Below are 25227 nucleotides of genomic sequence, written 5' to 3'. Positions count from 1 at the left end.
TATAAATGTGTCTTGTTAGACAAGGGGTTAAAATACATTTCTGTCAGGGCTGGGCTCCTACTACTTAATAAGCAGCTCTTTTCTTACAGTGCTCAAAAGCTGCTCAGCTGACGGTTAATTACCAACCACTCGCTGTCTCAGTGACTCAACTGTATACCATCACCTACCTCATTAGTCCAGCCTACAGCCAGACCTTTTTACTATTTTAGCAGCTTAGCTAATTTCCTCCATGACCTTGCATGGTCTAGGATCTCCAGTGTGTTCTTGCCTGTGTTCCTGTGTACAGCTCAGTCTGGCTGACTTCTCTTCCGATTTCTGTTCCTGATTTTTGCTCCTGAATACGCTGACTTCTGGTTTCCTGACCCCATCTCGTCTGATTACCCGCTCTGGCATCCAAACCCTGGCTTCTGCTCTTGATTACATTCCTGAACTGTGTTATTTTTGCTATTTCATTAAAAATGTGATTTTAACTGCACTTTCTGTCTCCACTTGGTTTATGGTTCCTGACAGTTTCTCTTTATGAAAAAAAATGCTTTCTGTACTCACACTGCAGTGTTCTGTGCTATCTGTGCAGAGTAACAGCCACACCCCTCAGCACACAGACCATGCAAAAAAGAGGAAGGGGTGTGTCAGACCAGGTCTGTTACCGAGTGCTGATTACCGAGGGCACTGGCTCTATCTCTGGTTACCTATTGGACTGCTCAGTCATTTTTAGCCAGCCTGCACAACAACTGTAACAGGAAAAAGAAGGTAACACTATGAAAAGGGAAGCTGCTAGTACAATGTCTGGCTGACAGCATATCTATTTCTGTGACTTCATTTAGGCTTTAATGTGTGGTATTAAGTTGGTCACTTGTGCTAAGAAACACCTTTGGTATTTTTTGTACAGACATCCTAACAAAAGATTGTCAGTCTAAACATCAATTCTGTTACAATAGAATATTTTTGTTCATTTTCCAACTTATGAATTATCATTTTCAAAATTCTATATTTCTATACAACACAATACATCAAACACAATACAGGTGTCTATTTCCTGTACCTGGAAGCTTTATTTCCATATCTGCCACATGTGCATTGTGCAAACATATAATTTTCTCTGTAGAAGAAGCTGTTAGTATTTAAGAAAAAACAATCATCATGCAAGACTACAAGCCTGCCAAGCCCTCTTTTATTTTCACATGTAGCTTTGGTCCTTTATTTTTGCTACAGAGCAGAAAAATCTAATTATTAAGGCAATTATAACAAATGAAAAGTTGTAATAGTTTTGTGTAATATTATGAAACAATAGCAAATGTTCAAGTGAACCAGGGCCCTCTGTTTCCTCTTGTACCAAATTGTATTGTAACTGTAATGTCTACCTTCATTTTGTAAAACGTTGCACAAACTGTTGGCGCTATATAAATCCTGTATAATAATAATAAAAAACTTGCTGTACCAAGATGATTCTTACATTTTAAAGTTGTATTAAACCAAAAATGTATATATTGCAGATTGCCAACAGTTAAATGTGGTGGCTGCATTCGTTTTGTTTTTTTAAGTTTTTTTTTTAATTTTATTTTCATTACATTTATTCCTGCTCTTTTTATTTTCACTTCTTGCTTTATGTTTTACGATGTTTGACACCCAGGGCTGGCACTACTGCTAGGCAAACTAGGCAGCTCCCAAGGCATACTGCCACTTAGGGCACGGCCACTGGAAATTGGTAGGACACGAGTCATTTATTGGTTGGCACTGATCCAACTCTAGTGGCGATGATGAAATGACCCAGCGGACAGTCCTGGGCATGTTTGAGTCCTGACATCATGGAGTAGGCGTTTTCTCACCGTGTATTGTACAATAGGAGTGGGCAGGTCCTGGATCTGTGGATCCTCCCTCTCTGGCCCCTCTCCCAGGCTCACTGTCACTGTCAGCTCATCCTCCAACTGCAGACATAGGCAGTGTCTGGTAACAACGTGTTTCTTCTCAGTGATGACTGATCCAGCCTAACCTGCCGAGGCTCCGGCCTCATCTCTTACAGCGGGGCCTCTGCTGTTGAGAGCTACACAGGACAGCCTGACAGCCTAGCCATGGGTGCTCCCTGGTGGAATAAAGGGTACAGCACCTGGGCGGTGTGCCTTCTGACTGTAAATACCATCAGCTATCCCCCTCCTTCTGCAGTGCCAGGATCCCTGCAGTGCCTGCAGTGCCACATCAGAGATGCCTCCTCTCCCCTATAGAACTGCTCCCAGCTCCAAAGCCTACAGACACTACCAGCCCTCCTAGCTGCTCTCAAGATCTCCTAGGACAAGGATAAAGGATTAATCACAGCACTGTCCTTTGAAAGCTTGCTACACATGGCAGTCTCTTCCCTTGTAAATTCCTGAGTGTACTCACCCTTTCCTCCTTTCATCCACTGCTCCCAGGTCTTGATCCTGTTCATGCCATGAAGCTGAATGGACCCTCCTGAGCCAGCCCAAGCCCAGCCTGGAGGCCAACCCCCCTAGATCTCAGGGACCCCTCCCAGGCCACTGACAGTCTCCTCAGCCTTCCATCTTTCACCTGACTCCCCTGCCAGCCTGACTATCCCATAGTTATGGGTTGGTCTCACCACTCTACAAGGGCCTCCAAACCTGGGATTAGTTAGACCTCCATAAATATGCAGATCAGGTCTCCACTCCTTCTGCCCACTGGCTTCTGGAAGGTTCAATGGTTTTTCAGAGCCAGGTTGAGGCGATAGAGTCCAAACCTGTTAAGTCATCCAGCTTGACATGCAGTAACCCAACCTTCACAGATTCACACAGTTACCATGAGTCATTCACATTAGGTTTACCTAAACTACACTAGTAGCACACTAGAGGGTGGTTCACCATATAGTAACTGTTCTGGGGGGTGTTCAGACCCCTCCCCCCTTATCTACGCCCCTGAGCTGATCATTGTAAACATCCCTGTCAGTGGTAAATAAAGACTTTTTTTTGTGCCTCCTATATGCACTCAAATGAATCCACTTGTAGTATGTAAACCAATGAAAGCAAATAAACAGTGTATTTTCATATGAATAAACTCACATAAAATATTGATGATGATCTCTATAGTGCATTTCCTATATTAACCAACTCCACACATAAATGTACCAACAATAGTGTTGTGCCACTCTGTTACTCCTCCTTTCACAAAAATTGGATTATACAAATAAAATCAAATAGTCTAAATGTGTGATAATCTTCCTTCAATGTGATGGTATAATAAATCACTTGCACCTTCAGTGTCTTCAGAAAAGATCACATGAAATATAGTGACTCCCGGTGCGGAAGGTTGCAGTTCTGGTGTCCACCAGTGGGTGTCTCCCAGCAGCCAGCAGACCCCAGCAATTAGTTTCTACCTGGTTCTGGCTGCTGGAAGGATGTTTAGTCCCTCCTCTTCTAATACCTCTTACTTCAGTGTTTTGTCAGATAGCCAGATTTGTGTTTGCTGAGATATTCTGAGTCTAAGGCTTCATGTACACGAGCAGCTCCTCAATTTGAGTTTAGAAGCTTTTGGCATATATACTTATGTTGGTCCAAGTTGCACCAATCTAACTATGCAAAAATATCCTTACCTAGAATTCAGCTTTAAAGAATATGTCAACCCAAAATGTCATAATTCTGATATGTGCCTTAAGTACCATGAATAGTACTTGTATAAATCCTGTTCTCTTTGCATTGCTTCCTTTGTGTAAATTACCTGGTGATCCTGCCAGTCCTTCTACTTTCCTATTAAATACTTACCACAGTAGGCATGAGAGCACAGCATGGTCAGTTTTCTGCCTGTGCTGGGAACTCAGGCTGCACTCTTCCAATGAACAGACTGGTGTTTACACTCCCCACTACACAGCCATTCTCTGGGAAGATCAGTGTGCTGCAGCTTCTCCTCCCCCAGCTCTCTAAGATCCTTATGTAACTGGGAACAGAGGGTATGTGATCAATTATAAAAATGGGGGAAAAAGGATTTATAATGCTTTTTTTGATAGCTATACACAAATGCTTTGTCTTTCATTTCCATTTTAACCTGAATGGGTTGTTTTACAAGGTGAAGGTTCACATATAGTGGTGGGCTTAACACCCCCCTGTTCGGTTTGCGGTTGAACATTTGAACCTGCGGAAAGTTCGACTGCGAACTTTGAACAGGGACAATTTAATGAGCAGTATCTTAATGCATCCGGGTATGCGGTAAGATACTGTTTGGTTACTAAAATACCACATAAGTTTTATTATTAAGTCATGCGGTAATTTAATCATGTTTTAGCTGTCAGTGGGGTTCCCCGCTGACAGATGAATGTCAAAATAATTGTCAGCATTGCCCGACAATTAAAAAAATGAATAAATAAACGGCATGAGGTCCCTCCTCCCATCCATACCAAGCCCTTCAGGTCTGGTATGGATTTTGAGGGGAACCCCCCCATGCCAATTTTTTTTAAAAAATGACGTGGGGTCCCCCCAAAATCCATACCAGACCCTTATCTGAGCATGCAGCCCGGCAGGAAAGAAAAGGGGGGGGGATGAGCGAGCGCCCCCCCCCCCTCCTGAATCATACCAGGCCCCACATTCCCTCAACATGGGGGGGTGCTTTGGGGCAGGGACCTCTTCCCCACAACCCTGGCCAGTGGTTATGGGGGTCTGCAGGCGGGTGGCTTGTTGGAAACTGGAAGCCCCCTTTAACAAGGGGCCCCCAGATCCCAGCCCCCCCTATGTGAATGAGTATAGGGTACATGGTACCGCTACTCACTCACAAAAAAAAAAAGTGTAGTGTAAAGAATGACAGGAGCAGGGGCGGACTGACAACTCATGGGGCCCCTGGGCAATAGGGGATCATGGGGCCCCTGTGTCCTCGCCCACACTCAAATCACACCCAAAAAAGCCTATGAAAGGTACCAGGGACATCTCATGGGGCCCCCTGCTAACCCCGGGCCCTCGGGCAGTGCCCGAGTTCCCCAATGGTCAGTCCGCCCCTGGACCGGAGGCTGTCTTTGACAAGTCCTTTATTACTAATAAAAATTTCCCTCAAATTAGATCCAGCATCAGTCATGATGTCCGCCGCCACCGCCAACCCAAAAGAAAAAAAAAAATACGCTCCGCCCTCGATGCTGGCTCCCAATGTCTGACAGCTGCGCCATAATCACAGCTCTTAAATAGGGTGATGACATCTCATGCCCTGTGATTGGCCAAAGCATTGCACTTCACCTGTGATCAGGTGCAACGCTTTGGCCAATCACAATGCGCTGTCAGGGCGCAGTGCATTGTGGGGCGCGGTGGACGAACGGCCCATATTCCAGTAAAACTTACGTTCGACTCGAACATGCATCCCATCATTATTCACATATACTTTTAGCTTCTTGGGCTTGAAATTAGCATGAAGTGGGAATAAATGGTCTCTGTCACTCTCAGCTGAATCTGTTTTCTCCATTTAAACTCCAGCAAATGAAAAAAAGAAACCTTCACTGTAATAAGCAGTCAGTATAATTTAATTTTTGTCTTTTTTAATGAAGTTTAAGTTCCGGGAAAAATAAAATAGATATTTTAATAATACACTACCTTTATGTAAAAGTTTTTAACCTTGTTCTGTACTCCAATAATGTTCATATTGCCTGCAGGATGAATAAGAACGACGAACACAATACATTCATCATTCTTTATAACTTGATATAAAATAAGTATCAAGTAACCATTCATAAACATACTCTGCCCAAATGCTGTTCAAAGTATTGCAGTATAGTTAATAATATAAAAAAAATGTCCTTTATGAAAGATTGTTCCCATTTCTGAAAAAGTATTTCCGAAATAAATGTATGCGTCTTCTTTTTTTTTTTTTGTTAGAAAATGTTCAGCTTAAAGTGTGTGTAGCCAAGACTTTTTTTTTTCGATTGCATAAGAAAATTATAAAACTCCTGTCGGTTTATATTTGCTGTCTATGTCCCAATGAGGAGATTTTCTTTCACTTTCTATTCTGGAGACACAACAGGAAGTGAGAGGAAATCTCTCCAAAATGAGGGAATTTCTCTCTTAGACAACTTTCACTGGCAGGGAAGCCTATAAGGGGTACTCCTACTTCCTGTAGGGGGCCAGGGCCCTGTCACTTTGACAGGGTGCCTCGGCTGGCAGTTTCAGGCCTCATGTAAGATCAGGGGCGGACTGACCATTTGGAAACTCGGGCACTGCCCGAGGGCCCAGGGTCAGTAGGGGGCCCCATGAGATGCCCCTGGTACCTTTTTCATAGGCTTTTTTTAAGTTTGGGCAGGGACACAGGGGCCCCATGATCCCCTATTGCCCGGGGGCCCCATGAGTTGTCAGTCCACCCCTGTGTAGGATCACATGTTTGTACAGTCAGTGTATATATACTGTTCCTGTGTTTACATGGCTGGTGGTAACATATTCCCTGAGTTGAGGGGGGCCCCATCAGTTCATCCAGAAGACCAGAGGGCCAGGAGACTGTAGATCGAGAGGGATTTTTTTTTTTCGGGCACCTGCGGACTTACACTCTCTTGTACCAGCTGAATTTGATGAGATAGAAGTCTTGCACCTGGCTTGACTCCTTCAGCAAGAAAGTGCTGAGGGAATCAAGCAGAAGAAGAGCGATGGCAGGGCGGCAGTAGAGTCCATGTGATGTCCATCCACTCAGCTCAGCAGCCAGTCCAGCAGTGCACACAAAGGGATCCCAGCAGTGGAAGAAGTCGCAGGATAGGTACAGTGATGACAGCACATACACCTTACCCCATGCCCTGACCACTGCCTGTGTTCAATTAAACAGCCAAATTTGATCATCATTATCCTCATGATGATTGTCACACAGTGCAGGTGCTTTGAGCCACACCGCCTGTACTGTGTGATTATCATGATGATAATGATGAAATGCATCCTCAAAGTGGTTCTAAAGGCTCAAGGTTTTTCACCTTCATACATTCTATGTATTCGGGTAAAAAACCTTCTGTGTGTAGCTGTGGTTCCTGCTGAACCGGTCAAGATTTAAACCATCTATGGGTAGGCTGATTGTAACCAAGCCCCCCACCAGGAGAATACAATAGTTCCACAGGATGGATTCCCCAATCTACACTGACTGTTGATAAGGAAAGTGAGTGATTTTCTTTCCTTCAACCCATCATGTATGGCCTGCCTATCACACAGGGCAGATTCCGCTTTGCTCAGTGGGCGGTCTGTCCATTGATCCCCTGCTGATCAGAGTAGAGCAGGCAGATGACAGGTCCATGTCCACTCATGTAGAGCAGACATGAACAGAGACCACTCTGCTGTATGGGGGGTCAGATATTTGGACTCCGCTGTCTGTTTACGGCCCTCCAATCCGCCTAGACAGAGAAACACAGATCCCCTTCCTTTGTTTTTAGTGGACCAGATTGGAGATAGGTGGTTTTTGGGAGGGAGGGTGGGCGTGGCCAGCAGTAGGTTCAGGGGGCCCCTGTAACATAGGCTGTAAGGGGCCCCATGATTTCTAACAGCAGCCCTGGTCACTGGAACAAGTGCCCCCGTTGGTTGCATTTTATTCCACCATCCATGTCCTCACTTTGACCCTTGTGAGTGCACTTCTTATGTTTTTTCTGTATTTGACTTAATGCGCTTTGCAGGTTTTGTGCTGTGTCTTTTCCTGCCTATTTTTGCTTGAAGGACTGGTACTGACTACCAGACATATCAGCCACATGATATTTCCTCCCCCACTTTCCCCTTTCATTTACTTTTCTGTGAAGATTGATTACACAACTATCAACCTGCCCTCGAATGCCAGGGTGCTAGGTGTAATCCTTGACTCTGAATTATCCTTTTGGCCCCACATCCAATCACCATCCAAAGCTTGCCACCTCAATCTATACAACATCTCCAAAATACGTCCCTTCTTAACCAATGACACCACAAAGCTTCTATTTCCTTCCCTGGTTATCTTTCACCTACGGCAACTCCCTTCTCATTAGCTTACCGATACACAGGCTATCCCCCCATCACTCCGTCATGAGTGTTGCTGCCAGACTCATCTACCTTTCCAACCATTTTGTGTCTGCTACCCCTCCCTGCCAATCCCTCCTTAGGCTTCCACTCACCCAATGAATTCAAAACACTAACAACAACTTACAAAGTCATACACAATTCTGCCTCCTGCTACATCACTAACCAAGTCTCAAAATACCAACCACATTGTTCGCTTTGTTCCTCCCAAAACCTCCTTCTCTCTAACTCCCTTTTCACCTCCTCCCATGCCCACCTCCAGAACTTCTTGTAAGCCTCTCCCATCCTATGGAACTCCCTACCACAATCTGTCTATCTCCTACTCTGTCCACCATTAGGCGAGCCCTGAAAACCCTTCTCTTTTAAAGAATCCTATCCCACCTTCACCTACAACTGTACTTTAATTTTCTCCATCAGCTAACCCCCCACAGTTATTACCTTTTGTGTCACTTGACCTTCCCTCTTAGATTGTAAGCTCTAATGAGCAGGGCCTTCTGATTCCTATTGTATTAAATTGCATTGTAACTGTACAGTCTGTTCTCATGCAAACTGTTGGCGCTATATAAATCTTGAATAATTATAATAATACTGACAGCTTGGTGCCAGATACCACAGCATAACTTCTGAGGTCTAGTGGCATCCATGCCTTGAAGGGTCAGGGCTGTTTGGGTGGCAAAAGGAGCTGTTTTGGTGGCAAAAGGAGGACTTATTCAATAATAGATGGGTGGGCAGAAAATTGATCTGTGCATATTCGTTTGTGTACATTATACAAAAAATGTTTATATGTTGTTTTTTATACATTATAAAAAAGTTTGTATACACTGGTAAAAGCCTTAGATGGGTGTCTGAACCAGCCTCCCACTGCATACCATGCAGTATTATTTTCTCATTATAGGTAACTTCAAAAGCTGAAAACAAAATCTTGAGATACAGTATATACATAATACTGCTGTTTTATATGCAGGCATTGCAGATCATGCAACTTTTTTTTGTTGTTAATCTGGTGATCTGAGATCCTCTGCTTGTGAAGTACAACAGAGATTCCAAGACATGCCCACTACTGGCTTCTTGCTGGCTATCACAAACAAAACACCTGAAAACCTATAAGGCAAGGCAGTAAAATGAAATTGTAGCCATCAGTCAGATTCAAATCTGTTCTGGAAAACTGAATGTTATTCTCCATATAAGAAATTAAATACAACAGATTTTTACCAGGGTGGATTTGATTTAAATCAAACTGATTTAAATCACAATTTAAATCACTAGTCAGTAAGGCTTGATTTAAATCCTAGTTTTCTACATAGACTAATTCTTGCTGGTATAACTTTAATATACAAGTAGATGAAGATTTTTACAATAACAACTTTTCATATTAGTTTTTTTATCCCCAGTTTAATAGGTTAATCATTCATATTTGGACAACTTTTCTGTTGTACTTAGGAAGGAGAAAAATAATCATTACCTTAATAATAACAATGTAAATAGATTTATTCAACTGAAACAATAACATTCCAGCATATGTGATTTGCTTAAACATCCATGTTTGTTAACTAATTTGGCTAAACAAAATATATATATTTTAAGAAACTTAGACTGTCAGCCCTTCCTCCTCACACTTAGTTTCACTTTCTTCTTGTGCAGATCTATTCCACTCCAAACAATCAGAAAAATATTGTTTCTATTCTATTCACTGAACTTCTTGAAATTTAGCACTGAAGGGGTTGATTCTGTATTCATAGGTTTGTAGACGTTAGGATGAAGGTCTTTTTCTTAACTCTGTTCATGTTATAACATTTTTGCTGTGAAGAAGAGGCATGTGATCTCTGCTGAGTCAAATTCAGTTTTGAGAACTGCAAAAGTAAACCAACATCTGTGATAATATCTTGTAGGCAGAGAAACTGCCCAATAATCTTACAAAAACCTCTGGAAGAGCATGACATTGTGAATGGATTAATGGAGTTTATTTACCAAAAAAATTAAACATATACAGCCGTATTCTACATAAACACTAATCTTTATTTCATGATGGAATAACCTTTGGATGGTAATATATTTTCCTCAAAAAGCATTTTATTCAAAAAAATCCGATTTAAATAAAAAAAATCCTATTTAAATTAAAAAAATCCGATTTTTTTGATTTTGTTTAAAAAATCATTGATTTTTATCCACCCTGGTTTTTACTACTATCTGAGACTTCGTTAAAGTGATTTCCCCTCAATACCTTACATTTTATGTGATTTTCATTACAAATTTGTGAAGTGAATGACTTGTTAAAAACTGTTGTTTTTTATATGTATTGCCTATCCGATATATATTAATGTGTCAAATAAAGGAAACTTGTTGAAATAAAATGTTGATCTTTTTAATAATTGGTTTCTTTGTATGTACTTCAAGGTTGCCTTAAAAAACCCATAAAATGTAAGGTGTAACTTTTTCTATATGGAAATAGGGATGATGACAACCACACCCTAAGCTACACTTAATGACTTTTCCCTCAATACCTAGCCTACTGCCATTTACCAGACAGAAAGTGAGGAGAACTCTCTAACATCCATCTCCAGCAGGACAAGGTGACTATGTTCCTACATAAAGTGGGACCATCGAGAACAAACATAGTTACCCTCTAATAGGAAGTAGGGTCACAGCAGAAAAAAAGAGGAGGCTGAGAGCAATAGAATGGACTTTTTGTAAGTTAAGAATACATACTTGAATTTTTTTTTTCATTTATAACCACTTTAGGACTGCCCGCCTGCCCACAATGTACCACGGACTGGTGGCTCCTACAGGCACAGGGACATTTTTGTACATTGTTGCCTGTTTCCAGGTTCAGGGAGTGCCCCCCCCAAGATGTTAAACCCTTCTCAGCCAGTTTCATTAGTACAGTGACAGTGTATAGTATCAGCACTGATTACTGTATTAGTGTCACTGGAGATGTCAGTGTCATTTAGTCAGTTCATGTCAGAGTGCCTGCTGCACTATCACCATCCCACTATAAGTCACTGATCACCGCTATTACTAGTATATAAAAAAAAAATCCAACATATAGACCATAATTTGCAGATACTATGAGGGTAATTTACTAAAACGTATTCGTGCAAAATCTAGTGCGGCTCTGCACATAAACCAATCAGCTTCCAGGTTTTCTTGCCAACGCTTAATTGAACAAGCTGAAGTTATAAGCTGATTGGCTACCATGCACAGCTGCACCAATTTCTGAGTGCTCCAGTTTTAGTAAATCTCCCCCTATATCTTTCACACAAACCAATTAATATACACTTATTGGAATTTTTTTTACCAAAGACGTGTAGCAGAATACATTGTGTCCTAAATTCATAAAGAAATTAGATTTTTTTTTTAATTGGATATGTTTTATAGCAGAATGTAGAAAATATTTTTTTTGCCAAAGTTTTTGGCCTTTTTTCGATTAAATAATAAACAATAAAAAACCTCAAATACCACCAAAAGAAAGCTTTATTTGTGTGAAGTGCTAAATAGCAAAAAATGGCCTTGTCATAAAGGGGGTGAAACCTTCCAAAGCTCAAGTGGTTAAACCAGATTTTAGTGTCACGTGAACACTTATCCATACCCCACAGATCGCCCAAAAGTGGACCATGTATTCAACATACCCAGGGTTCCTGCAATCATAACATAAAAACATATCAACAATGAAAAATGGGCAGCACAGTGGCTAAATGGTTAGCAGTTCCGCCCGGCAGTACTAGGGTCGTTGGTTCGAATCCAAGCCATGGCACCACCTGCCTGTAGTTTGCATGTTCTCCCTGTTCCTGTGTGGGTTTCCACCAGGTACTCCAGTTTCCTCCCACACTCCAAAGACATGCTGGTAGGTTAATTGAATCCTGTCTACATTGGCCCTAATATGTGTATGAATGTAAGTTAAGGACCTTAGACTGTATGCCCCTTGAGGGCAGGGACTGATGTGAATGTACAATATATAAAGTGTAAAGTGCTGTGTAAATTGATGGCACTATATTAGTACCTGATATAAATAATAAAATAAATATCAATAACTCCAAGTGTATATGATATGTAGAGTGACTTCAGCCTCTATGGCTAAGCCCCAGTGGGCTGGGTGAAATGCATCAAAAAGCATGACTATTGGGAGGATCCAGGGCTGAGGCCGCTCTTCATATCATATGCACTTGGCACTGTCAACGTGCGGCATTCTCTTTTCTTTGGCTACAATGCTTTCTCGATGAGCACACTCATGCCAGCACCCTATTAATTGGTGGATCATCTGAGCAACGACATTGGTACTTGGAGCTGCACTACATGAAGTTGAAATGAGGTCGCAATAATAATAACATCATTTATATTATATTAAAAATGCAGAAGTCAGTAATAGAATAATAATAATTGTAAAAATATGTGAAAACGATAAAGAAACATAATAAACCTATTTTTTCCATCCAACTTTGCAAATGCCTTTAACGAGTGCCAATTTACCAGCAATATTCTAGTAAAAAAAAATACAAAATCAGTATCTCTGATTGTTTGAAACAGCTGTCAGAAGGATTAGGAAGTCTGAGCTGAGAATCCTAGCTACCACCTAGAAAATGTACTTGAGAAAGTGACAAGTAAAGGAACTGAGTTCTTAAACTGATAAGCTGATTGTCTCCCACTCCAGTTAATGTATTCTCCTCTGAAACAATTGGAAACTTCACAACATTTGAAGACAAAAATTCGACAAGTAAATGGCTATTTACCTCATAGGGTTTAGTAGGCTGGGAAGGCAGATGAACTCGTAGTGATTCAAAACAAGTGGGTGAAAAAGATTAGCTGGTGGAGGTGCATCAACATAAAAATAGAATACAGAAGAAATATTGTTCATGTGAAAACTCTGGTGCTTTTTTTCTTTCCTAGCTAACAATGAAGGGAACTTTTTAAATATATTCTTTATGGAAGTGCCTTGGCTTCATCCCTACTGTATTCTTGTTCCTAGCAGTTGTGTTTTATATTCTACACTAAATCTAAAAAAAAAAAAAACCAATAATAATAAAAAATATAAAAAAATGTACAGCATTCTATAGGATGCACTCAAATTTTGACAGTCTCTGTACTATATATAATGAAGTTTTCCATTGAACTGAATAAGTATTATATTGCATTTATATTCAGGATACATATATATATATATATATATATATATATATACATACATACATATACATATAAACACATATACATACACACACGTCGGGTAAAACAAGTATTGAACAATTTTCTCAATAAATATATTTCTAAAGGTGCTATTGATATAAAATTTTCCCCACAAATCAGTAACAACCCATGCAATCCATGCATACATCGAACAAAGAAATCAAAACAAATAAGTTCAGAAATTATTATGTGTAAAAAAATGGAATGACACGGGGAAATTATTGAACACATGAAGAAAGAGAGGTGCAAAAAGGTATGGAAAGTCAAGACACCAACTGAAATCTATCAGCAACGAGAAAGCAATCCTGCCTCTTGTCAGTGCAAATTAATATCAGCTGGTTTAGTCTCAACTGATGGCCTATAAAAAGGTGTCTCATTACCAAGGTGTAACACAAGAAACATCTCATGATAGGTGCTCTCTAAAGACCCTCGCAACCGTATTGTTGCAAAACATACTGATGGCATTGATTACAGATGGATTTCTAAACTTTTGAATGTTCTGGTGAGCACTGTTGGGGCCATAATCTGGAAGTGGAAAGAACATCATTTCACCATAAACCTGCCGCGACCAGGTTTTCCTCGCAAGATTTCTGACAGAGGAGTAAAAAGAACTATCAGAAGAGTTGTCCAAGAGCCAAGGACCACTTGTGGAGAGCGTCATAAAAATCTGGAATTAGCAGTTATAATTGCATAGTTACATAGTTAGTCTGGCTGAAAAAGACAAAAGTCCATCCAGTTCAACCATTAAATAAATTTAAAAAAAATTATAATCCTATACCCACAACAATACGTAATGCACTCAATTGCCATGGCCTGTATGCACACTCACCACACAAGATTCCATTGCTGAAGAAAAAGCATGTTGAAGCTCATCTAAAGTTTGCTGTACAACATTTAGACAATCCAGTGAAATACTGGGAGAATATAGCCTGGTCAGATGAGACCAAAATTTGACTCTTTGAATGCCATAAAACACACCATGTTTGGAGGTCAAATGACACTCCACATCACCCCCAAAACACCATACCAACATGGAGGTGGGAACATCATGGTATGGGGCTGTTTTTCAGCAAACGGTACTGGCAAAATTCATATAATTGAAGGAAGGATGGAAACCTGTACCAAGATATTCTTGATAAATATCTGCTGCCATCTACCAGGATGATGAAGATGAAATGAGGATGGACATTTTAGCAAGACAGTGATCCCAAACAAAAAGCAAAGGAAACTCTCAATTGGTTTCAAGGAAAGAAAATAAAGCTGCTAGAAAGGCCTAGCTAATCACATGACTTGAATACAATAGAAAATCTAGCATCTATCTAAAATCTAAAGAAATAACTAAAGATCAGAGTTCATAGAAGAGGCCCATGGAAACTTCAAGATTTGAAGACTGTTTGTGTGGAAGAGTGGACCGAAATCACTCCTGAGTAATGTATGCGACTAGTTTCTCCATACAGGAGGCGTCTTGAAGGAGAGAGAGAGAGAGAGAGTTTTTTGCTTTTTTTCAAATGTTGGTTTTGTAACATGCTCCCAATAGAAGTGCTTGGCTTCCCATGCATTTGTTTGACAATAGCTTACTAATTTGCTCTACAAATAACCAGAATTAAATACAATGGTTTGCCCCATAGACTTCAACTGGGTTCTCAAGAAGGTTCCCAAAGTTTGTGGAGGATTCACAAAACTATTTGCTTACTGAACCCAGGTAGATTCACTCATCCGCACTAGCAATGCCTCTAGTAGACCATGTGACTGCTAAGGGACCCAGAATTATGGCAAATTTGGCTAAAATTTTGGTGACGTGAAATTGGCTAGCTTCGCTCATGCCTAACCTTCAGTCTCTTGAAGCACAAACAGAAGAGAAACACAGGCACCTGACAACACCTGTTGGCACCTGTTGGATGGTAGAGATTCTGTATGTTTTGCCCTGCAAAAGAAGGAAGATTCCATGTAATGCAGGCAGTACTAGTAAGTATAGAACATGTTGTGTAAATAGATTATTATTATTATACAGGATTTATACAGCGCCAACAGTTTGCTCAGCGCTTTACAATATAAAGGGAGACAATACAGCAACAATACAGTTCAATACAAGAGGGATAGGAGGGCCCTGATCCTTGGAGCTTACAATCTAGGATTGTTTTATGAATAGAGAGAGAGTATTATTTTTGATACAATAAACTTGAAAGGCTTGCATTTACACACAACAATTTTCAATCTATTTATACCCATAATACTTAAAATCAATGAAAAATATATGCAGTACATGTTATTATTTAAAGGGTTAGTTCACCTTTACAGAAAAAAATGTAGAAATGAACTAACACTGAATATCCTCCCCAACCCCCCGGTCCCCACTGTACTTACCACAAGGGTTGCCGAGCTGACAGCACAGCATTTGAAATCCCAGCTCTTCGCCCTCATCTCCATCAGAGCTTCTGGGACAGACTAGATTAATTTAGGATCAGGGCAGACTGACCATTTGGAAACCCGGGATTGCCCAAGGGCCCGAGGTCAGTAGGGGGCCCCATGAGATGCCCCTGGTACCTTTTTCATAGGCTTTTTTGAGTTTGGGCAAGAACACAGGGGCCCCATGATCCCCTATTGCCCGGGGGCCCCATGAGTTGTCAGTCCACCCCTGTTTGGGACCAGTCAGAATCAATCTGGTCTGTCCCAGAAGTGCTTGCAGAGAAGAGCAGGGATTTCAACTCCCTGGACTGCTGGATTGAGTTAAGGGGTGTTGACAAACCTGGAGGTAAGTACAGCAGGGACAGGGGTGGGGTGGGGAGGATGTCCAGGGTTAGTTTACCTTTAAATTTTTTTTGTAAAGCTGAACTAATAATGATCAAAAAGATGCATTTCATGCATGCCTATATTCACTGTGCAGACTCACAAATATAAAAGCACTTAGCAATATCCAATCACAACACAAGTCTGACATCCAAAGGAGCAAACCAAAAAGAAAAGTATAAATTGGCTTTATAATGATTATTGTATATCCACAGATTTTGTATGGCCTGAGCCATTACCCCGTATACAGTATATGCCTCCAAAATGGATCTACATTGCTCATGAGACTCCTCCGTTGATCCTTTTTGTTTTGTTTTTTACTTTTGTTTTACCTGTTTTGGATTTTTTGTCATGAATTTTAAATATTATGGTTATAAAAATATTGAAAAATGTTATGTGTGAATATAAGCCTTTCCAGTTTGTGGTCCCATATATAATATTCAGAATGAAAATTCTTTACACATAACAGGAAGTTTTTTAATTAGTGCCTCCCGTTTGTTATTTATACTTAGGACAATGCCTCTTTATAACAGTGAAGGCAATGAGTACAACTTCACTGGAACCCACGGAGCTGTTGATCACATCAAATATTTCCTGTTTGTCTACCAAGGAAAAGAATTGAAGAGAAACTTGCATCTCATTTGATGTGCTTAGAATCGGATTTATGTTTTGATCCCTGAAGCTTGAAAACTTTGTCCATTATTGAAATATTTATATTTCAGGTCAGCAGCTGTCAGATCCCACCCCCTGCCTGTATAAAAAAATGTTAAGGTTGTATAAATATTTAAATGAGGATTAATACATTTTATGCATTTCCTATGGAGTACCCAGCTGTGGGTTTACAACGTTTTATGACAGGTTTTGCATAATTAAAGAAAAGGAAAACCGATGAGATTAATTATAGTTTGCTTTGTTAATTATAATTTGCTTTGTTAACCTTAATGCGATATCAGTTCTGTTGTTTTTTATTTGTTTTTAAATATGACACCATATTGATAAACTGATTCTAAGAAACATCCACTAGTCTTTAACTCCCACCCACTTTGCATATAAAAAACCCAAAACAAAACAAAACAAAACTACCTAAGATCCCCTTGAACTTGCTTGCAGAATGGGAGGCTCTTTCCTCCAAGTTATTATTATAGATGATATTTCCACTTCCCATTGGCTACCCATTGAAGGAGTCCTCTGGAAGGCTGCTTCATTGTGATGATGTCATGACAAGGAGCAGCAACAAGACTGTTTGGCGGTGGGCCCAGATTGCTACTCTGGATTATAGGCTTCCACTTCCAAAAGAGGCAACACAAAGGGAGAATTAAAAAGGGTTGTTAAATGAAAAATACATGTGGAGATGAGTGGAAAGGAATGGTCGTTGGGGAGGGGTTGGTAGGAGGTTTACATTTGCCCATAAGTGGGTTATTATTTTTACACTAAATGCTGGTTTGAAAAAAAATATATTGAAGTATGTATGCTCAACTCAAAGGCTCCATGCACACTAGTTTATTTTTAAGTTCCTAGCAGTTAGTTATGAGCATTTTTTTCTGCCCCCTAGAAGCAAATAGAGTTATCCTATGTGTCCATGTACACTATTGTAGGCTAGAAGCGTATTTCCTCACAAACAAACAAAGGATTTCCCAGCAGCACTTACCAGCAAGCCTGCAAAACAACCAATTTGGCTCTAACAGTTTGTAGTTATAACATAGGGTTTAGTTTGCATACATTTGCAAATACATGCGTAAGCCACAGCCTCGCTTCAAGGGTCCTCTGTATACTGTGGACCTAACTAAAATTTCCAGAGCCTGCATAGTAGGAGCACATACATCAATGGATAGGTTAAGGGCAGGTGTGCCTGGAGAGAGCCCACCCCTCCTTAACCACTTCCCGACTGGCTGTTGTATATAAACGGCCGAACAGTGGCAGTGCAGGGTCGGGTGGCCGTTTATAAACCGGGGAGCACGCAGCACCGCGATCCTGTGCCCCCTGTGTCCTCCGGACACAGTGAAACACCGATCGTCGGACGGGACCTCTGTGCGAGGTCCCGATCATGTGGTCACTGATTGGCCAATCAGTGATCACATGCAAAGTAGTAAGCAAGATGTCACTTGCTGCTCCCGCTCCCGTTAGAACAGCACCATGTGCTGCAATGGCCAGAATTGTCCGAGGCGTTTGGGAAGCGGTAAAAACGCTTCCCAAACGCCTTTCTGCCGCTTGAAAACAAGGCTAGTGTGAACGTAGCCTAATATATTTTTTTTATTCTGTGTGTTTAGCTTCTTGCCTGGAGTTCAGCTTTAAGCATAGCCTGACCGCATATCACAGCTCATAACCTGCAAAACCTGAAAAGTACATGACCACAAAGTAGTAGCGTTAATTATCCAGGTAAAGAAACTTTGGCCTTGTCCCGGTCATCTGGACTCAACTTTTATTCAACAGGTCAACAAGTGACTTTCACAGTGTTGAAGGAGGTGTTATTGAAAGCACATTGGGCAAATATTATTTTTGCTGCATTCTCACATCCAGGGTAAATAAGCAAATGTGCCTGAGAAGTCTGCAGACTTTAACGAGTTGTGGTACCAAAATAGAACGGAGACAAAGGAGCGCAGCATTTTATAAATGAGGACATATCTTTATGCAAGGGGAAAATTAATTACAATGCTTTGATAAATTACTCTCTTTGGGAATTTAGTAGAATATCTACTTGTTGGCTGGGAATACTGTGTTTTATCTTAATGTAGGCATTGAGCCACAAAATAATCTCAACTTTAAATACTGAGTTATACAATACTGCAGCAAGAAAACTTTATAATGGTTTTACAAAGCACTAAAACACATTGGTGAAACCACAATGGCACATGTGCAAAATGTGCATGATGGAAAAATGGTCTTGCTCATGGCAATCAGACTCCAGTTCCACTGCTCTCACCCCAGTCTAAGAGAAAAAGGGGGATCCTGGTTGCTATGCAAAATTACAGACTGTTAACCCCTTGTTTACCAAGGTATGTTTTGTATTCAAAGGGTTAAAACAAGTCCCAGAAACGAGTATTCCTGGAACTGGGACATAGATGTTGTGAGTCTAACCATTCACAGAGCCTATTGAGGAGAGAACAACCGAACCGGATATCGTATGTACTCTCCAGTGCCTCAGGATATGTACAGCCAAAAGGGAAGCCAAGGGAACCAGGACAGCGACAACCAAAGGAAATTCTTCAGGGGTGCAGCCCTCCTCAGACGGGGGAATCAGCCACTAGATAGAGAAAAAACAGGTGGCGCATACATCTAGTGCATTATCCAAGGTTTATTGTAGGAGTGAAAAATAAAAACATACTCACAGATGAAGCATGTATCTAAAAAGCATTTGCAGAATGGCGATGGCCACAACGGCAAGCAAGGTGGTCCAACTGTCAGTGCGGTCAAATGGCTGACGCGTTTCAGGGACAAATCCCTTTCTTCAGAGCCAATGACCAGTCTCTGATACAGATGTGTAATGGATGCCTCATCATCACCAGCAAGGCTCCCATTATCCATCCATTACACATCTGCATCAGAGGCTGGTCATTAGGTGTGTGCACCACCTGTTTTTTTTTCTCTACCTATTGAGGAGAGAACCTGAGGTGCTGATACCAAGCGGAGGATCCAAAGGGGAACTGTAACCAGGCTGTACATACCAGTAGATTATCTTGCTGACCTGATGAGACAGTTGTGTTCTCAAATGCGTGATTATTTTGCGCATCTGGTGAGTACGCAATTTATCTATTACCAGATTTACCACCTTTAATTGAGGGATAGGATGTTGGAACACCCTTGCTTAGATCTTCTGACGTTCAATATTTGGACTTGCGCATATACAGCACTTCAGCCACCTGGAGTGGTTATCTTTAGATTCATTTATACTGGACTCTTGTATCTGATTTTATTACAAACACCTGTGTCACTTTATATTTGATGATTTTCTGGTCACTAATTGGCACTAATTGCACTGTCATCATTGATATATTGATAATCAAGGATTCACTATTGGTTATTTGCATATACACTTCTGATTTTAAGCACTGCACCCATACTTTTATTAATATGGATGATATGTATTTTTCCAGCTGGCTATCAGCTTTCAGGTAAAAGTGATCTTGGCAGCTCTAGAGTCACCATATTACTTTTACAGAGCTTTGATGGTGTGGGCCACTCCCACCACCAGTGCCAGAAGTGCCTCCTGAACTCTTCCATACCTCCTGGTACTATGGTAAATGCACTGATTTGTGAGATCAGGAGGAGATCGGGGAACATCAATTCCCTGGTCCCTCTGCTACTAATGAACCTGAAAGCTGCATCACTTTTTGGTTCAGAGCTGCCATTCCCTAGCTCCTGTAGCCAAATTATCAGCTAATCAAGCCTGATTTGAGCTTGATTAGCTACAGTGGAGGTATCACGTACCTAGTGGTGATCGAGCTTAAGAGGAGGTTTCTCTTGCAGCTCTTGTCCATTACCCTTGCTAGTGGTGATAGGAGGTGTGAGGACACAGAGTGGCACAAGGGCTGATGTAACAGGCAACACCAGCTGTTGGTTGCAGGATAGACCATGGGTCACCAGACAGGTAGCAGAAATCAAAACATGGTCACACTTGATTAGCAGACAGCAGCAAAGCCAGGTCACAAGCCAAAGGGTCACCAACAGCAGGTACAGGAGCATTAGGCAGAGGCAGAGTCAGGAATTGAGCTGAGGTAAGTTCAAAGCTGGGCAACGAGGTACAGGAACGTGAGGCAGAAATGTAGTCAGGCCAAGGCCACAACAGGTAGGCAGGAATCCAAAGAGAGGTCAGATGCAAGCCGAGTCATGCACAGGAAGGCAAATATAGCAGGTCAGAGCACAGGTAAAGCAAGAACTAGCTGAAGATCACTCTGCAATCTGTTCATGTTCATCCAGCTTCCTGTCCGTCATCTATAGGCAGTGGGCGGACGGGAAGAGGTTGATGAATTATGTCGTTTTTATGCACCTGGAATTTGTCTTTAATAAGTAACTCTCATATATTTTTCCTAGACTGTCCAAAATATCACGACTGGGGACAGTCCCTTCGGACTAGTCTGTAGGGTAATAAAGGGGTTAAGTGATGGCAGAAGAGAGGGATGGTGAAGGGGCGTGCTTTGGATTGTGGTGGCAGATTATTGGTAGGAGGAAGAAAAAGAAGGGGGCTCCTGCATCACATTAAGTCCCGTGACATACTGGTCACTCAGTTGGCGCCCTTCCACAAAGAAGGAAGTCCCCACCCTCCCTCCCCAAGTTTTTGTTCCTGGGTTTCATTGCTGTGGCTTTGCTTATGACATTTATAACAAAATAAAAAATAAATATATTAATAAATAATTGCAAAAAAAAAAAAAAAAAAGAATACATACATAAATTAAAAAAACAAAGACGTGCAGTTTTTTCTTTCAGGACAATGAATAAATAACTACAAAGTAAATAATTCAGTGACACCTTGTTATTATTGGTTCCCGTCCGGTATATTTGTTGTCACGTGATATTTTTTGTCACAACTGGCGTTTATCCCTTTTGCTGGCTAAGGTGGCAGGTGGCTGGTAGAGGTGGTGGAATTGGTAGGTAAGCCCCTGAGCCTAACCTGGATGGTTGGGGGCTGAATCGGCTCCTGCTAAGGAAGAAAAGTGGAGATACGCCACTCAGCACTGCTAAAAAGGGATTTGGTGTTAGATATGTTTTATTGGTTGATTGTTCATTTTTCATAGATATCAAGCTGTGGCTGATACTTAAAGAGAGCTCCACCCAAAAGGGGAAGTTCCGCTTTAAGGATTGGCTGCTTTGCAGAATGGGTACCCGAATTTGACAGGTACCTGCTCCCACTTCTGGTCCGGAAGGTGTCCTCCCTCCCTGTAGTCTTTCGGGGCACGTGACAGGTCCCAGAAGACTACAGAACCATTCATGAAGCACAATGCTACTCGCACATGCGCAGTGGGTACCCGGCTGTGAAGCCGCAAGCTATCACAGTCAGGTGCCCACAGTGAAGATGCCGGCCTCCAGGAATACAGGATGGCCGGTGAAATGAGCTGCGGGGGACACACCACGGGACCGAGGGACAGGTAAGTGGCTGCTTTTTAAAAGTCAGCAGCTACAGTATTTGTAGTTGCTGACTCTTATTTTTTGATAGGTTGAGTGGAAACCGCTTTAAATAATAAAGTATCAACGAAGTTAAAAGTATCTTTGTTGTCAGTGTGGTTATTTTAGTCAATCTCAGGGAGAATTGAACAGTGTACCAGTCATGTGTCCTATTGTAAAACAAGCCGCATAGCACGGGATCATCCTGCAGCATTTGGCTGCTCCTTCAAACTTCTAGGTAAACTTTCAAACACAGTCTATTCTTGTTTATGGCTTTTCTTCCTCATAACATTTGCCATGCCCCGGCTCGGGTCTTAGTCAGACTCAAAAGAACTGATAGACGCTGTCCTGAAATAACAGGTTTTCATTCTCTGTTTTGTTGGCGGCAGTTGGTTTTATGATAAAGTATTTTTTATAATAGATGGAATGTGACAAATTCTCAGTTTCCCATTGAGGCCGGGGAAGATGAATATCATTCCAACCACTTTTCAGAAATTGAACACGGCCATTTCAGAATTTCCAGATTTGTAACATCAGAAACGAGAAATAATGTAACAACTGGACATGACCTAGCAGCTGTGTCTGATTTTCCAAAATAGGGTTATTTATATTGCGCAGTTTTAAAATTACTCTTCTCCATTAATGGCCCTCGTTAATGGCTTTTGACAAATTTATGCACCTATTGTAATAGCTTTCCATCTTTTAAGCATCCCACGTAGGACATAACATACAGACGTTCAGTATAAATTAAATGATGGCGTAATTCGTAGCTGCTAAAATGGTTCATTGTGAAGGAATGCTTTTATTTTACTGCAGGAATGAATATTTATGAATTATGGTAGACAAGTGACTTGACTATTTGTAAAATATAATATTATGTTATCAATGTTTTACTGGATACTGTATATCATGCAGTGTTACGGTTCAAACAGCCATGCAGTTTCTGGTTTCACCACTATTATTGCTATTTATTTATTTCAGGTACTTATATAGCACTATCAATTTACGCAGTGCTTTACATATATATTGTACATTCACATCAGTCCCTAACCCTCAAGCGGTGTACAATCTAAGGTCCCTAACTCACATTCATACATATACATACTAGACAGAATCCAATTAATCTACCAGCATGTCTTGGGTGGAAAATGGAGTACCGAGAGGATACGCACACAGGCACAGGGAGAACATGCAAACCACTGGCAGGTGGTGCTGTGGTTGGGCTCTGAGGAAGGGGGTTCCGCCCCCGAAATGCGTCAGTTTATCCGCATCATTAGACACAGTTGTATTGTGACTGTTTTTGTGGATCACTCATACTGCCTATAATCACGTTGGTTTGTGAGTATACATCCTTTTTTATTTAATAAATTACGTGGTATACCACGGTAATGCACGATGAGAGTGCGCCCTTGCTTGTTTTCATTTACCAGTGTTCAGATTTCCCGATCTCAGAAGGGCAGCACCTCTTCGATTGGCATTTTGGCAATTCCTTGGTTTGCATGAAGATTGGAGCGCTGGTTTCATTTGTCTATCTCTTGGAGGGTGCTGTGGTTGGGATTTGAACCAATGATCCTAGCACTGCCAGGCGTAAGGGCTAACCATTTAGCCACTGTGCTGCCACTGGCTATGTGGCAGACATCTCTTAATGGATGACATAATCTCCATTCAATGAGCTTTTGTATAAGGGTTTTTTTTCTTTTATTTTGGAGATCCTAAAGTAAAATGCCAATCCCCCTCTTTCCTGGCCTGCATGCTTGGATAAGGATCTGGAATGGATTTTTTTAGGTGAACCCAACAATTTTTTTTGCTGAGGTTCTCCCTTATATCCACACCAGGCCCATAGCACTTGATATAGAATGTGGGGAGTGATAACTCAATTCGAAATAGGGTGCCGCGCCCTGTAAAGGATTATATACCTATAAGGTATGTATTTGTAATTTATATTAAAATTTAAATCTTGTGCCTTACGTAGAGCACCAAGGAATTATCATACATGATCCAGAGCAGGGGCGGACTGACCATTGGGAAACTCGGGCACTGCCCGAGGGCCCGGGGTCAGTTGGGGGCCCCATGAGATGCCCCTGGTACCTTTTTCATAGGCTTTTTTGAGTTTGGGCAAGGACACAGGGGCCCCATGATCCCCTATTGCCTGGGGGCCCCATGAGTTGTCAGTCCGCCCATGATCCAGAGTGATATCAATTATGCTTCATACTAAAATTATAATACCAAACGTGAATATAGGTGAAAAAAAACAAGCATATAAAATCAATTATAAAAATTCATAAAGTAATTAAATAAGTGTCCAAACGATATAAAGTGTCCAAACAATGTATAAGTCCAACAAATTATATAAAAGTTCAATTGATTTTGTTCCTGTTAGTGAAAAAACTCTGTGTGATTCTCACACAGATGATATCTTTAGTATGCTTTCACCTTGCAAACAGTCTGTAACTAGATATACTTGGCTATATAGGAGTGGAGCTACGATGTGATCCTCTGAAGTATGTTGAGTTGGTTAATTTCCTCTATGTTCATGAGTGTACTGCTGTGGAAATGTAAAACTCCCCTTCTTCTGATTGCTCAATCCTTCTCCCTATTAATCCTCATTGATACCAGGGAAAAAAAGAGAAATGGATAGTGCCGTTGGTTTAAAAGTGGAATTTATTATGTGCCCATAATGCACTCACATTGTTAAAAACAATTTGTGCTTTGTATAATATAAGAGCCGCTACGTGCAGGTGTGACCAGCCCCATCGGTGTGTCTGCACACACTGTCTATACTCGCCGTTCCAGAAGTCGGGTACGTGGTGACGTCAGTGGGAGGGACTTATACATTGTTTGGACACTTTATATCGTTTGGACAATTATTTAATTACTTTATGAATTTTTATAATTGATTGTATATGCTTGTTTTTTTTTACCTATATTCACATTTGGTAATTTTAGTATGAAGCATAATTGATATCACTCTGGATCATGTATGATAATTCCTTGGTGCTCTATGTAAGGCAGAAGATTTAAATTTTAATATAAATTACGAATATATACCACTGGCTATGTGGCAGACATCTCTTAATGGATGACATAATCTCCATTCAATGAGCTTTTGTATAAGGGTTTTTTTTCTTTTATTTTGGAGATCCTAAAGTAAAATGCCAATCCCCCTCTTTCCTGGCCTGCATGCTTGGATAAGGATCTGGAA

The sequence above is a fragment of the Staurois parvus genome, unplaced genomic scaffold (assembly GCF_062004578.1).
Source record: "Staurois parvus isolate SC_StPar_1 unplaced genomic scaffold, SC_StPar_1.0 ptg000716l, whole genome shotgun sequence".
Classification (NCBI taxonomy): domain Eukaryota; kingdom Metazoa; phylum Chordata; class Amphibia; order Anura; family Ranidae; genus Staurois; species Staurois parvus.
This window is presented reverse-complemented; position numbering follows the sequence as displayed.